Here is a 14,926-nt window from a genome sequence, read left to right as displayed (position 1 = left end):
GGAGCTGGGGGAGGCCTCGGTGGGCCAGGCCTGGGTGGCCTTCGTCCTGCAAGGGTTCCAGTGTGGAGGGAGGCACCAGGAGCAAATCCACAGCCGCTAAGACAGGGTTCCAGCTTTGCTGCAGTGCGGTGCCTTCCTTCAGGGAGGTGAGGGTCGCAGGAAGCTTAGAAGCTTTCGGATACTGCTACCTTGTCTGTGATGATCTAAGAAGCACGGAATCACCAAGAGCAGGGCCTGCAGACTTTCTGGAAAGAGCCAGATGGTTGCTGTCACAACCAATCAGCCAGCTGTGTAGCTGGGAGCATCAGACAACGTGTAAACAGACAGGCATCAGACAACATGTTTTCGGTGTTAACTGTGGCCAGAAACTTGGTGGGCACCAAAATGTGCATTCATGCAGTTTTCACGGGTTACAAAATACTCTCTGTTAGATACTTTTCAACTATTTAATAACATAAGGCCCTTGCTTAGCCAGCAGCTGCCCAAAGCAGGTGGCGGCCGCAGCAGGTGGAGCACAGATCTCGAGGGTTGCAGGTTGCGTGCATGGTGGGGCAGCTGGCCCTGTCCTAACGTGTGTCAGCTGATGCCAGCCTATCCTTTACACATAGGGAAGGCGAGGCTCCGGGGCTGGCTCCCCCAGGTTCGTATCAGGCACTCGCCACAGTACCATCAGTGTTTTGCGTCTGAACTACAAAGTGGACCAAAAGTGTGAGCACAGTGATTTTCTTTCACTAAGCAGGGCAGATCTGACATATTTCTCATTCATTCACAGGCTCCTTCACTCATTTGTTCATGGCAGGCCTACTCTGTGCCAGGCCCTCTGCTCAGGCCCAGGACCCGTGTGTGAGTCTAGGAAGACAGCCCATTCTGGTGAGGAAGGATAGGACTCAGCACAGGAGAGGCCTCCGGCTCCGTCTTGGGCAGGTGGCAGGGCAGGCTGCCTGGAGGAGGCAACTGTTGAGCCGAGAGATACTAGAAGGGCTGTTTCCGGCTGCAGCTGCGGTGGGGAGATGAGAGGAGGGCAAGAAGCCTGGCTTGAGAGGGGTGGGGATGGTCAGCCACATGAGGAAGTCACCACCTGGATGTCACCAGCAGGTGAGGGGGCTGGTTTTTTGGAAAGAGCCTGGCGGCTGCCCTGGCAAAAAAAAAAAGATAGCCCCCAGGAGTAATGAGCTTCTCCCACACAGCTGTCCAGCTCAAAGTGGGATGCAAAATAAACACCTGGATTCAATCACAGCCCAAGGGATTGATAAATATTGTTGGTGATTGTGGCCATGTACCACACTGAAGTAAACTGTCAGGAACGGGGAACTGGGGCCAGGTACGCGGGTATTACCTTCACAACTTTTCCATAAACGTGAAACTTCCAAAATTAAAAGTTCGTTAGCGGAGTTCCTGTTGTGGCTCAAAATGTTAATGATCTGGCTTGTCTCTGTGGTGTTGCCAGTTCAATTCCCAACCCGGTGCAGTGGGTTAAGAACCCAGCATTGCCCCAGCTGTGGCATAGGTCAAGAATGTGGCTTGGGTTCAAATCCTGGTCCAGAACTCCTATATGCTGCAGGTGTGGCCGGAAAAAAAGGAGAAAAGTTCATTTAATAATCACTGGGAGTTCCCAGGTGGCTCAATGGGTTAAGGATCTCATTGCCATTGCTGTGGCGCTGGTTAGAAATCATAATTATTCACACAGAACCCCTCCCCAAGCTCTTTCCTACCCTGAGCATCTGCTCCCACAGGTCCAGGGCACCCCTCCCCTGCCTTCTGTCCAGGGTCATCTGCCCAGGCCAGTGCCCTCCACCCAGACCTCACAGACCTTCCGCAGCTCCCGAAAGCCCGAGGATTCAGAACCCACCTCCCCACATGGCTCTGGGAACGGGCTGCCCACTCCCCTCCCCTCTGCTGGCCCAGCCCTTTCACACAGGGGGCCTTCATGGGACACACCTGGGCTCCCACAACCCCACTGTCCTTTCAGAGTCCCCCCCCCCCCACCGCAGGGTGTCAGAGGTGGGGGAGGGCCTGGGTGGGTCGCAGGGGTGCAGGTGAAGGGGCGCAGTGAGGGGCTGTCACGGGAAGCTGGGGAAGGCGGCGCCCCCAGCTCAGGTGAGGCAGGGGTGAGCGGGAGGGCGGGGCCTTCACCGGTGCCGCCCCCAGCCCCGCCCTGTCCGCGAGGCTTTAGGCGCCCGGGGTCGGTTCGCTGCGGGAGTGGGGCTGCGGTGCAGCGTCCGGCAGAGCGCGGTGAGTCTGGCGTCACGAAAATGAGGCGGAAGCCCTCTCCCTGAGCCTGGCTTCGTCGGGTTCGCGCGGGGGACCCGTCAGGCTGTGTAGACGCCGCAGGCGGTATAGATGTGGTTCGGGCTGTTAGACGCGTCGGACTGTGTAGACGCCCCCCGGGGTTGTGAATGAGGCCGGGCCCTGTAGACGCAGTCGGGTACCCTGGGTTTGGGGGGACCCCGAGGGCTCCCTGTCCCCGACGGCCACTCTCCCACCTTCCCACCCGGTAACTCGGGTAAACCCGCGGTGGTGCCTCTGCAGGAGCTGCGACGGGCGGTGGAGGGTGGGGGTGGCAGGAAACCATGGACCAAGACTGGGAGGTTTCTGGGGGTTTGCTGAGGGGACCCTTGCTTACCTCCCTGTGGCTCCTCTCAGGCAATCCCTTGCTTGTGAGTGAAAATATAACAAGGACTTGGGGGTAACAGTTTGGGGAGGGTGTGGTCACAGGGCCTTAATTTTAGGTGTGGGTCATATGGGGGAGGGGCCGTAGAGTCAGTTACCTGGGGCTGGAAGCTCCCCCCACTCTCCCCCCACCCATTGCTGGAGAAGGTGGCTGCCCAGGGGTCCTCCATGGAGGGCCCTCCTGGCCCTGTCTCACCTGGGGTCAATCTGGGGCTCCCAGCCCAGGTGTGGTGTGTTTATAGTTGTGAGTGGGATTAATTGCAGGGCCAATGGTGGAATGCCTATGGCTGTGTGTGGTTGTGTCCTTGCCTGTTGGTGTGTGTGTTGTGTGTCTGTGTAACTAGTATGTGACTACACATGTGTCACAGTAGTGTGTGGCTATGTGCATGATCACATTGAGATTCTGTATGATTTTGTGTGTATGTGTATGGACCCTGCTTCCCAATTTCCTTGTTTGGGAAGTAGGGACAGGAATTCCTGATGCTCCACAGGAACCCCCAGGACGCAGCATGTACCCTCCTGTGCCACCACATCAGGTGTCACCTTGGACCTGCCCACCATGTGGGACAGTGGTGGACAGGCCCCGAAGCCCAGCCTGGGTAAGATCCATGTTGTTCAAAGCATACTTGGCCAGATTCTGAATGATTAGGATACAATGTGTGGAGCTGGGAGAGACTTCACACAGATGGGCTGGGTGGCTTTTCCTTTAAGTGGGCACCCAGCTCAGCACAAGGTGGAGTCAGGTCCACCTCTGGTACTGCAGCCACTGGTGCAGGCAAGTGTCCATCCTGGAGGAGGACGTGGGGGCAGAAGTGGTGGTGCCAAGGTGTGGGCATCTGTTCCTGTCTGAGGAGTAGAGGGAGGGGAAAGACACTGGCAGGCAGAGCCTGTGGGTCTGTGGCCCTGTGGCCGGTGTGTGGGGAGCAGGGGCCTGAACCCAGGTGTGGACACTGAACCCTCTCCCTTTGGCCACCCACCATCTGTCTTCCTGCCATGGGTGGGCTTTAGAGCTCTTGGTCCATGTGCCTAGGGCTCCTCTGTCTTACCTGGATAGCAGTGTCCTGGGGGAGCCATACCCAGTTCATGATGGAGAACCACCCAAGGCAGGGGAAATTCCTGAATTCTAGGACTCTGTGTAAGAAACAGGGGGGACAAAGAGGGAGACAGAAACAGAGACAGACAGGAACAGAGAGACAGAAATAGAGATGCAGAGATAGAGATACAGAGACAGGAACAGAGAGAAAAAGAGACAGGGAGACAGAGAAGATAGCTAGGGACAGAAGCAGAAAAAGAAACAGAAATAGACACAGAAACACAGAAGAGACAAGAACAGAGAGAAAAAGAGAGAGACACAGGAGACAGGACAGAGACAAGACAGACCCAGGAGACAGACAGACAGACCCAGGGAAAGAGACACACAGAGACGGACAGAGATTGAAACAGAGATATAGAGAGACAGATACAGAGACAGAGAGATAAAGGTAGAGAAAGAGGGAGAGATAGAGAAGAGATGGTTTCTCCGAGCCTCAGTTTCCTGATCTGTAAATTGGGGACATCGGTGCTGGTCCCCACCAATGGGAGTGACATCAGGGCTAAATTAACTGTCACAAGTCTGGGAGCCCCACAGAGGTTTTAGGCGTGAACATTCTGCCTGTGACTTGTTCTCTCTCGCATAAGCACACCCCAGCCACAGAAAAGTGGGAGGAGGGAGAGATGGCTGTTGCCAGCTCTTTATTTTAGTATGCATGGCTCTAAAATTAAGGTAGAGGATAACGCATGCTGGGTTGCTGGGTCACATCTGCCTCAGACATTGTTGTATTTCCCATTTTACCTCTACTAATTCGGAGAATGATTTCAGAATCGTCTTCATTGCAGAGACGGTAACTCTTCCCCCAGGGTCTCCTAGTGTTCAAATCTTGCATGACCACAGCACAATGATCAAAACCAAGAACTTGACATTAAAATGAACATAGGGAGTTCCCATTGTGGCTCAGCAGGTTAAGAACCCAACTCGGTAGCTGGTTTGATCCCTGGCCTTGCTCAGTGGGTCAGGGATCTGGTGTTGCCTTCAGCTGTGGGCAACACCACAGATGGGGCTCGGATCTGGCATTGCTGTGGCTGTGGCATAGGCCAGCAGCTACAGCTCTCATTTGACCCCCAGCCTGGAAACTTCCGTATGCCACAAGTGTAGTCCTAAAAAAAAAAAAAAAAAAAAAAAAAAAAAAAGGGGAAATGAACATTAAACACTGTCAAATGTCCTTTTTCTGTTCTGGGATCCCATCCGAGATCCCCTACTGTGTTTAGAACCTGTGTTAACTTTAACTGTACAAGTCATAAGTGACTGGAGTTTTCTTTCTTTTTGCTTTTTAGGGTTGCACCTATGGCATGTGGAAGTTCCCAAGAAGGGGTCAAATCAGAGCTGCAGCTGCTGGCCTATGCCCCAGTTCATGGCAAACCTGGATTCTTAACACCTTGACTGTGGCCAGGGATTGAACCTGCATCCTCATGGATACAAGTTCGGTTCGTTTCCATTGAGTCACAATGGGAATTCCTGGAAGTTTCCTTTTTCAATCTTGTCTTTATCCGTTTTTGCTGGGTATCACCCATGTTTATCAGTTTCTGGCTTCAACGCCCCACCCCCACCCCCACCCCGAGTCTCTGACTCCCTTTTCCTCTGTGCACGTTAAAAAGCTACAAAAACATGAGATATCATCACCGCAAATAGTTTTCTCACAAACACCTCTTCCCTTGAAAACCTAACAAAAAGTCCACAGACAAAAAGGGAAAGAAAGAAAGAAAAAAAGACCAAGCTTATTAAATTTCCTGAAGACTTGCTGAGTGATTTATTTCATGAAGTGGGCGCAGTAGGGGAGGGGAGGTTTCCTGGCTGGATTTGGGCCTGAGGCGCAGGACCAGGAGAAATAGGAGAGGCTGCAGGGCAGACAAGAGATGCCTGTTCCATAGACCAGTGTGCCACTGTGGAAGCAAAGAAGGGGAGATAAACGGGCTGGAAAACTGTGAGCACCTTGGATTAGTGGTAAGAAACAAATTAGGGAGGTGGACGTAATGTTGAGACTGAGGAAGGGAAAACACTTTAGGAGCCCCAGGAGCAAAGCCAAGGTGAAGTTTGGGGTTTTACTGAATGAAGTTGAGAGTTGACCCTGCTTGGAAAAAAGTGACCCCAAGTGGTATATTTCCCTTGGAGAGGCTGAACTGCTGTTTGAAGCAACTAGATAAAATCAGCCATTAATGGGGCATAGGCCAGCAGCTGCAGCTCCGATTCAACCCCCAGCCTCAGAACTTCCATATGCTGCACCTGCAGCCCTAAAAAAAAGAAATAAATAAAAATACAAAAGACAAAAAGAATTTGGCTGTTAAAGGCAAGCAGAGGATTCAGGGTGGGGCATGTCGTGGTGGGGGGTGGCTGCAGGGGAGGATGCCGGGAAGGGAACAGGATGGGCTGCAGAGAAGAGTGTGTGGTTTCTGAGAGGGAGAGTGGAAAGGTCCTGGGGCCTGCCTCATGTATCAGCTCTCAGTTGCTGTGTAACAAATGGTCCCCCAAATTAACAGATTAAGACAGGCATTTATTATGCCAATTTCTGTGGGTAAGAATTTGGGATGTGTTACAGAGGAGGGGGGACAGGTCCTGGCTCAGAGTGTCTCAAGGATGTTGTAGAGCACATGGCAGCTGGGGCTGCCTCACCTGAAAGCTTGACAGGGTGGGGGAGCTGCTTGAGCCTCCTCACTGCATGGCTGCTGGTCCCTCGCACTAGGGCTCAGGAGGGAAGTCCTCTGTGCCTTTTACAACCTCAGATGACTCGGCCATTTCCTCTGGGGTTTTCTATTTTTTAAGCATGAATCAAATGCAGCCCACACTGTAAGGGAGGAGAATTAGGCTCCACTCAAGAGAGGCGAGGCAGAGATCTGTGGATCTTTAAAACCCGTGACCTTGGGCAAGTTCCACAGCTCCTGGTAGCCTCCATTTCCTCTTCCTTTAGAATACAGCCGGTCTTGTAGGTGGGTTGAGGTGCTAAGTTGGATAATGAAGGTAAATGTTGTTTAGTGCAGTGCCTGCCATGTAGAACATGCTTGTTGACTTTTTTTTTTTTCCCCTAATCTTTATGGCTGTACCCTTGGCATATGGAAGTTCCTGGGCCAGGAAATGAATCCAAGCCACGGCTGTAACCTATGCCACAGCTGTGGCAACATCAGATCTTATAACCCACTGTGACAGAGTAGGTAAAACCCACACATCTGCAGTGACCTGAGCTGCTGCAGTCAGATTCTTAACCTACTGCGCCATGGTGGGAACACTGCTTGTTGACTTACTTATGCTGAAGGTATTTTTCTCTAGTACATGTCTGTTCTCTCAAGGGACGATATACCAGCTATAGTCACCAAACCAGAACTCCTGGAGCTGTGAAGTCAGGTTGGGGAGTGAGGTAACTTGCTCTCTCTGTCCATCCTGGGCTGGACATGCTCTTTCGCTGGCTCCCTTTCCAGTAGTCAGCCACTTCTGCAAAAGGGGCTCCAGGGGGATCCAGGCTTGGCTCCTTGGCAGAAACCATCTTACCTGGTTTTCCCACAGGTGCAGCCGGCACAGTTCAGGGGAAAACCCACAAAGCGGGGGATGCAAAAGTGGAGGTGATAGGCGTGAGGGTATAGACAAGCTCATCAGGCAGATGCAAAGGCCCTGAGGCAGGACAGTGTCTTGTGGATTTAAGGAGAGGCTGGTGTGGCCAGAGCAGAGGGAAGAGCTGAGGACAGACAGCCGAGTGGGTGGGACCAGGTCCCTCAGGGCTTTTGCCCTGAGTGAGAGCTGGGGGAGTCCCATGCAGAGGTGGACGGGGCCTGAGTCAGGTTTCAGCTGGCTCCCCGAGGGTGCCATGTCGTAGAAGCAGCCAGCCCTACTGAGGGGCCTGGGAGATCTCTGTGTAGCCCAGTGTAGAAAGCATGAAAGTGGCCTGGTCCTACAAGGTTCTTGAAGGAGGAGCTGATGGCATTTGCAGGCCAACTGATGGAGAATGTGAGAAAGGCATCAGGATGGCCCTGGGGGGTTGTGGTCTGAGTGGGCATAAAAGTGGAGCTTCCATCTGAGATGGGGAAAATGGGGGAACAGAGATTCCGGGGCTGAGAAGGGGTGTCGGACTGGTGGGAACAAATTATCCCCAATTTGGTGGCCTGAAATAGCTCCTGTGTACTATGTCAGGATCTCTGTAGGTTGAGTCTGGGTATGACTTTGCCGGGTCCCCTCCCTGCTCAGGGTGTTTCAGGGCTTCGATGGAGTGCTGGCTGGGCTGTGTTCTCATTCCAAGGCTGGGCTGGGGAAGGATCTATTTGTAAACGCCTGCTGGTTGCTGGCGGATGACCACAGTTCTGGCTGGTGGACAACCTTAGCTCCTAGAAGCACCTGCACTTCCTTCCCATACAGGCCCCTCCAACATGCTGACCTATTCACCAGACCAGCCAAGAGGGTCTTTAGCCCAAGTCTGCTAAGATGAGGGTCCTATATGATGTCATTTAATCATGACGGTGACATCCCATCACCTCGGCCATGTCCTATTGCTTAGGAATACACCACAAGCCCCACCCACACTCAAGGCAGGGAGATTAGACAGGGGTGTGAGCACCAGGAGAAGGTCATCTTAGGTCACCCAGAAGGAGGTTCCAGTAGCCAACTGAATGTGAGTCTGGAATTTAGAAGATGAGTCTGGCTTGGAGATGTCAGGGATGTTATTAAAACCACGGACTGGAATGGGGCAAGGTGCATAGCTGCAGGTAGTCTGTGAAAATATTTACTTTTTCTTCTTGAAGTGGTCTCCTTTTTAAACCTAAAAAGGAAGCTTAATCGCTGACATGCACAAACAGCAAACAAGTAAGAGAGTGGAACTGAAAAACAAACTGGGGAGAAAGCCAAAGGGTGCTATCCATTCATGAATGTCCTCCAGGGCCCAGGCTAAGGTGAGGCAAGCAGGACACTCACCTTGGGCCCAGAGTTTAAGTGGATGCCAAAAAACTCTAGATCTAGAGAAATGATATTATAGTGCAATCTTGGAAATATCAGGTGAATGCGGAGGAATTCTGGATATGCCGGGTATCAACGTTTTAAGCAAAGATGGACCTGGGCAGGGCCAGGATGGGGAGGAGAGAAAGATGCTTTGGGCGTATGCAGGATTGATCCTGTCTTTTTTTTTTTTGGCCACCCCTTGGCCTTTGGCCACCCCAGCCATAGCTGTGACCTAAGCCACAGCTGCAACAATGCCAGATCCTAAACCCGCTGTGTCGGGCCAAGGTTCAAACCTGAGTCACAGCACTCCCAAGATGCTCCTGAGCCCACTGTGCCACAGAGGGAACTCCTGGATCCTGTCTGTATGTAAAATGTTGATATTCAGTGGGTCGTAAGAGTTTTTTGGTGTTATTTTGATTTTTTACAAAATGTTGCGTAAACTATCATTTTTCCTCCTTTTTTTTTTTGGCTGCCCCTCGGCATATGGAAACTCCTGGGCCAGGGATCACACCTGAGCTGTAGTTGCAACCTGCACTGGGCCAGGGATTGAACCTGAGTCCTGGCACTGCAGAGACACCGCCAGTCCTGTTGTGCTGCAGTGAGAAAATTCTATTGCTCTTGTTGCAAGGGATTTGGTGCCCCAACCCCCCTGCCCTGGCCTAGCGTCCTGCAGCTAAGGTTGACACTCTCTGGAAACAGGTTCTGCCAAGTGTTAGCATAGCTTCGAAGGCACGCTGGGCTTAAACTGAGCCTCTCTGTGCAGGTCAGGAGGCTGGAAACAGACACTTTCCCCGCCTCATTCACGATCACAGCTCAGTTCTCAGGGCCCCTTCCTTGAAAAGCCCTGAATGGCTCCAGACTTTCCCTGGCCTGTGAAAACAAAGCGGGAGGAGGGTGACCAGATGTCCCAATTTCCACGTTAAAACTGGAAGCATCCCAGGTGACCTGGGGTGACTGCCACCCCGCATGGGGGGTGGCTTGCTCAGTGTTACCCCATCACTGCTTGGCTGAAGCCATGAGATGTCAGTGGTGTGTGTTTCAGGGGAGGGGAGGCTGACGGAGCCTCCGGTTCGGCTGAGATCTCAGTGCTGACCATTGGCAGTCTGGTTCTGCACCCTCTTGGTGCTTTGGTCATGTCACATAGCCCCTTCACTTTCCGTCCCTGGACGGGGGTGGACACTTCAGATCTTTGAGCGGGTACAGATCCTTCTGGAAGCTTTCAGGGATCATTCTGGTAACGGGGATGGAGTCTTCCGCCTCCGCTCTGTCTTCTCTGCCTATTGCACAGTCATTCTTTAGATCGGCCTGGGGTGTTCTCATGTATCTCTCAAGCTCAGGTAGTAACTTATCTTTGGACGTTGCTTTCAGAAAAATGAATTATGCCTCATCCTGTCAAGGGCGCTCTCTCAGCCTGAGGTCACCGCGTGGAGCCAGCAATCGTCTCTTCTCTTTTCTCTGATTTCTCTTAATCGGCTATCTTCCCTCCTTCCTGCTCTGCTTTTGTATTCCACTCTCAATCTTGGCAAAAAAAAAAAAAAAAAGGTAGTAAAGCACATTCTAGAAGATGTTTTGCCATCTGAGATTAGAGGCGTGAAGGATCTTCTTGAAACTTCCATCCCTTTGCCTCTCTCTTCAGTAAAGGGCCCGCCTGTCTGAGCCAGGCTGTCTCCATTATGTTTGAAAAGCGAAAGATACATTGAAACAGTCAGACTTGTTTTTTGATCTACCCAACACCAAATGATTTGTCTGAGGCACCTTTAAAAAAAATAAAATAAAAAACCTGAAGTAGACTTTACATCTTGCTCAGAAATTTATTTCAATTTAGAAATGTGGATGTTTGGGGAAAGTCGGGTTTCAAATGGACTTACGTTATGACTAAAGAGGGATAATTAGCTGGTGATCAATCTAGCCTTCATCTTTTGAGCCTCAACATTAGATGGAAAATAAAGCAACACAGAGATGTTGCTACTTGGAGGGTCTTGGTCCATTTTCTGCAAAGCCAATAAGCACACTCCCATTTCACCTTTGGTAAAAGCATCAGCTTTTCACTCAAGCAAGAAACACCTTTTCTGTGCCAACCATTTGCAAAGACTTTGCAGGGAGATGAGAGGAAGGGGCAGGTGCAGAAGGCTTTTGCAGGGACTGCAGCATGGGTTTAGTTTACAAATAGTTTGACATGCTTTGCCTTGTGGCCACTTGTGTCATCTCATCAAGATTTTGCCCCCAAGGGAGGCCAGTTGGTGAGAACACAGACCTCCCGCGAGGCTCCTTGGTCTCCAGGGACCCTTTTCAGAGGTGGAGGACAAGCTTAGGAGGGAGGTCCTATCCTGACCGTGGGCAGTGCATGGGTCTGCCAGGCCTCATGGGAATGGGCATCCCATGGCATGCAGAGGTGACGCCATCTAGGATTCAGATAAGCCTGACATGGTGTTGATTAAATGGTCTCTTTTTTACAATGGCTGATAAAGTGGGTGAAGGCCTGTTGTGTCCTTGTAGAAGTTCCTGCTCCCCACTTTGGCTTGTCCAACAGCCGTAAATCTTGATCTCATAAGAGACACAACCCCAACTTTTACCAGGTCAAGCAAAGATTGGCTTCTGTGCCTGGGCGGTCCAGAGGATCACCTGGCCCCAGGAAGGGTTGGGTCACTCTTTACTGTCCCTGAGGTCCTTCCCTGGTTGTGACCCCCACCTCCCAACATTCACCAAGCCTCTTCCTTCCTAGGGGAGGCCAATGAGGCTGCCAGTGCCCCAAGCCTAGCCATGGCAGCTTAGGAACCACTCTGGGAAGACTTTCATCCTGCCTATTATTAGTTAAAACCTATGAAATTGATCATATCTTGTTCTTGGGTACCTAAAATGACAGTTTCATATAGTTGAAATTCAAGGAAGAAACGTGGTTAGCCACCTTCATTCATATGCAACCCTTTGGACAAATCACTGATGGGGATGAGGGGTGGTTATGATTGACAGGCCTGGGTCCTAGGGGGCAATCATCAAGAGGGATGGAGGGGGGGGTACTGTGATTGGTAGGCCTGGATCCAGTGTGGACGAATCACTGATGGGGATGGAGGAGTGGTTACTGTGAGTGGCAGGCCTGGGTCCAGTGAGGACCAATCACTGATGGGGGTGGACACCGAATACTGTAATTAGCCGGGCTGGGGGCCCACTGGGTGGGGCATCATGATTAGGGTGGGCCTTTCCCCAAAGAAAAGGATTCTAGGAAGGCAAAGAGGTTGTCACTCATGTGCCATAGAAAATTAGAACCAAAGGAACAAAGCTGATCAGGGACCAGACAGAACTGAAGCATGGAGAGGTTCACTGCTTTGCTCGGGGCTAGAGAACGAATTGGGTTGAAGCCATAATGTGGTCCTTGGTCTTCCAATGATCCGCGTTCCTTCTATCTGATGAGAGGGGATGGTGGGGGAAGGGCAGGCCCATTGTCAAGGTGCTCATCCTGCAAAAGATCTGCCCAGTGCCCCAACTCAACACACAGCTCTCTTCTGGGTCAGCGCTGAGTAGCAAGGCCCACAGAGAGCCTCTATTAGCAAGTGGGCCTGTGGGGCTAAACCCAGGTGTGGGCAGGGCCGATCTCTCTGGAGACTCCAGGGAAGAGTTGGTTTCTGCCTCTTCCAGCTTCTAGAGGTGCTGCATCCCTTCCTCCATCCTCACAGCCAGCAGCGCGGCATCTCCTGTCTCTCTCTGCCTCTGTCCCTCCTGCCTCCCTCTTATGAGGACCTTGTGATGACACTGGACCCCTGGGGCATCCAGGGTCACCCCCACCTCAGGGGCCTTAAAAAAGTCTCTCTGCCACGTGAGATGACACATCCACAGATCTGAGGACCAGGATGGAGACATCTTCCATGCATTACCCTTCCTGCCACAGTGTCAAAAAAAAAGCTATTTCTTGGAAGTGCCTAGAAATACTGTCAAATGTTTCAGACCAAACATTCACTGCCTTTTCTGAGCTTTGCTTAGTTCCAAGGCTGATTTTGGAGCCTGATTTTTATCTGCCCTCCACCAGGCCTGCCAATGGCTGGATGAGGTTTCTCTACCCTTCAGGGAGGCCGCGCAGGGGTCGGGCCAGGGCACGAATGCTCTGGTGTGTGGGGCTGGGGCTGGGTTGGCAGGAGGCCTGGCCTCTCCTGAGTCTCTTCATTTGTTCACAGGTACTCCATCTTGGCCTCCACGTCTGGATGTTTCTGTTTGTGAACAGTTCTCCCTTCTCACATCTCAGTTTCCGGGACGTATCAGGTCCCCTCTCTCTCTTAATTCCCTTCTATCTGTTTTTAGTGCGGTAAATTATACACAATGTAAAATTTGCCATCTTCACCATTTTCAAGTGCACAGCTCAGTGGCATTAAGCACATTCACATTGTCTTGTGACCATCCCCAGCATCATCTTTAGGACTTTCCCATCTTCCCAAACTGAGACTCTGTCCCCATGAAACACTGACTCCCCAGCCTCTGCCCCACCATCTCCTTCCTGTCTCTGTGGATCTGACTCCTCTAGGGACCTCCTGGGAGTGGAATCAGACATTATGTGTCCCTCTGTGTCTGGCTTCTCTCACTGAGCATCACGTCCTCATGGTGCAGCAGGTGTCAGAATCTCCTTCATTTTTTAAGACTGCATCATATTCCTCTGTATGGATGGACCACGTGTTTTTACCCATCATCCATCAATGGACACTTGGGTTGTTTCTACCATTAGCCACTGTGAATCATGCTGCTTTGAACATGGGTGTGCAAATATCTGTTTGAGACCCTGTTTTCTATTCTTTGGGGTGTACATATGCCAAAGAGTGAAAGTGCTGGAGCATATGGTTCTATGTTTAATTTTTTGAGGATCCTCCAGGCTACTTTCCAGTCAGCTGCACCCTTTTGCGTTCCCAGTACCAGTGCACGAGGGATCTGGTTTCTCTCCTTCCTTGCTGACACTTGCTATCTTCTGGTTTGGGGTGATAGCTGTTCTCCTAGTGTGAACTCTCTCTTTTCAACTCCTCCTTCATGAGGCCGTGGGGGCTGACTGCAGGGTCAGCAGCCACAGTCCCCACATAGGACCTGCTCTTACTTGTGACACCAATTGCAAGTTCAGGGATGTTCCGTATGAACTGTGTCCTCCCTTGAAATTCGCATTAGAGTCCTGACCCCCAGCACCTCAGAAGGTGACCTGATTTGGAAATATGGTCTTAGCAGATGTCGTGAAGTTAAAAGGAAGTCAGGGTGGGCCAGAAGCCAATATAGCTGGTGTCCTTATAAAAAGGGGACAGTTGGACACAGACACACATGCACACAGGGGGAGAAGGCCGTGTGAAGATGGAAGTAGAGAAGGGGTGATGAAGCCACAAGCCAAGGGACATCAGAGATCACCAGTGACCCCCCAGCAGCCAGGAGGGAGACTGGAACAGATCTCCCTTGGCCTCAGAGGGAGCCAGCCCTGTTGATCTGCTGACTTCTGACTCCTGGCCTCCAGAACTGGGAGATGACAATTATCAGTTGTTACAGCTGCCCCGGGAAACTAATGGGGTGGGGTGTTTTCCCCAAACCACCCTGGGGTTTGACAGTTCACTAGAAAGACTCAGAAATCACTAAGAGCTGTCACAATCACAATTACAGCTTAAGATTAACCGTAACAGCAGTTCCCATCGTGGCTCAGTGGAAACAAATCTGACTAGTATCCATGGGGATGCAGGTTTGATCCCTGACCTCACTCAGTGGATTAAGGATCTGGTGTTGCCATGAGCTGTGGTTCAAGTCCAAGATATAGCTCGGATCTGTTGTTGCTGTGGCAAAGGCTGGCAGCTATAGGTCTGATTCTACCATTAGCCTGGGAACCTCAACATGCTGCAGATACTGCCCTAAAAAAAAAAAAGTTTAATTGTAACAGTCAGATGGATTAAGATTATGGACTAACATCAGCCAAAAAGGAGTTGCCATTGTGGCTCAGTGGCCTAAGGACCTGACCTTGCCTCTGTAAGGATCGGGGTTCAATCCCTGGCCTTACTCAGTGGGTTAAGGATCTGGCATTGCTGTGGCTGTGATATGGGCCAGCAGCTGCGGCTCCTATTCAGCCCTTAGCCTGGGAGTTTCCATATGCTGCAGGCATGAACCTCAAAAGAAAAGAAAAAAATATCAGCCAAAGAGAGAGACTCACAGGGCTGGGTCCAGCTGTCTGAGGCCCATCTGGCTGTTAGCACAGAACACTGAGACTGGGGGATCCTATACAACAGACATTATTTCTCATGGTTCTGG

At 51.4% G+C, this 14,926-nt stretch overlaps 1 protein-coding gene across 1 annotated transcript in view; it reads left to right on the top strand.

Annotated features, from left to right (window-relative positions):
* Positions 1 to 2,184: 2,184 nt before the first annotated feature.
* The window catches only part of TMPRSS9 (transmembrane serine protease 9), a 70,867-nt gene continuing 58,125 nt past the window's right edge, over positions 2,185 to 14,926 (top strand). Inside the window, 1 exon segment of the mRNA XM_047777617.1 lies at positions 2,185 to 2,232. The gene's annotated coding sequence lies outside the window, so the exon portion shown is untranslated.

The sequence above is a fragment of the Phacochoerus africanus genome, chromosome 4 (genome assembly GCF_016906955.1).
Source record: "Phacochoerus africanus isolate WHEZ1 chromosome 4, ROS_Pafr_v1, whole genome shotgun sequence".
NCBI classification, from domain to species: Eukaryota; Metazoa; Chordata; class Mammalia; order Artiodactyla; family Suidae; genus Phacochoerus; species Phacochoerus africanus.
Note: the sequence above shows the minus strand (reverse complement) of the source record. Positions and strands in the feature narration are given on the sequence as shown.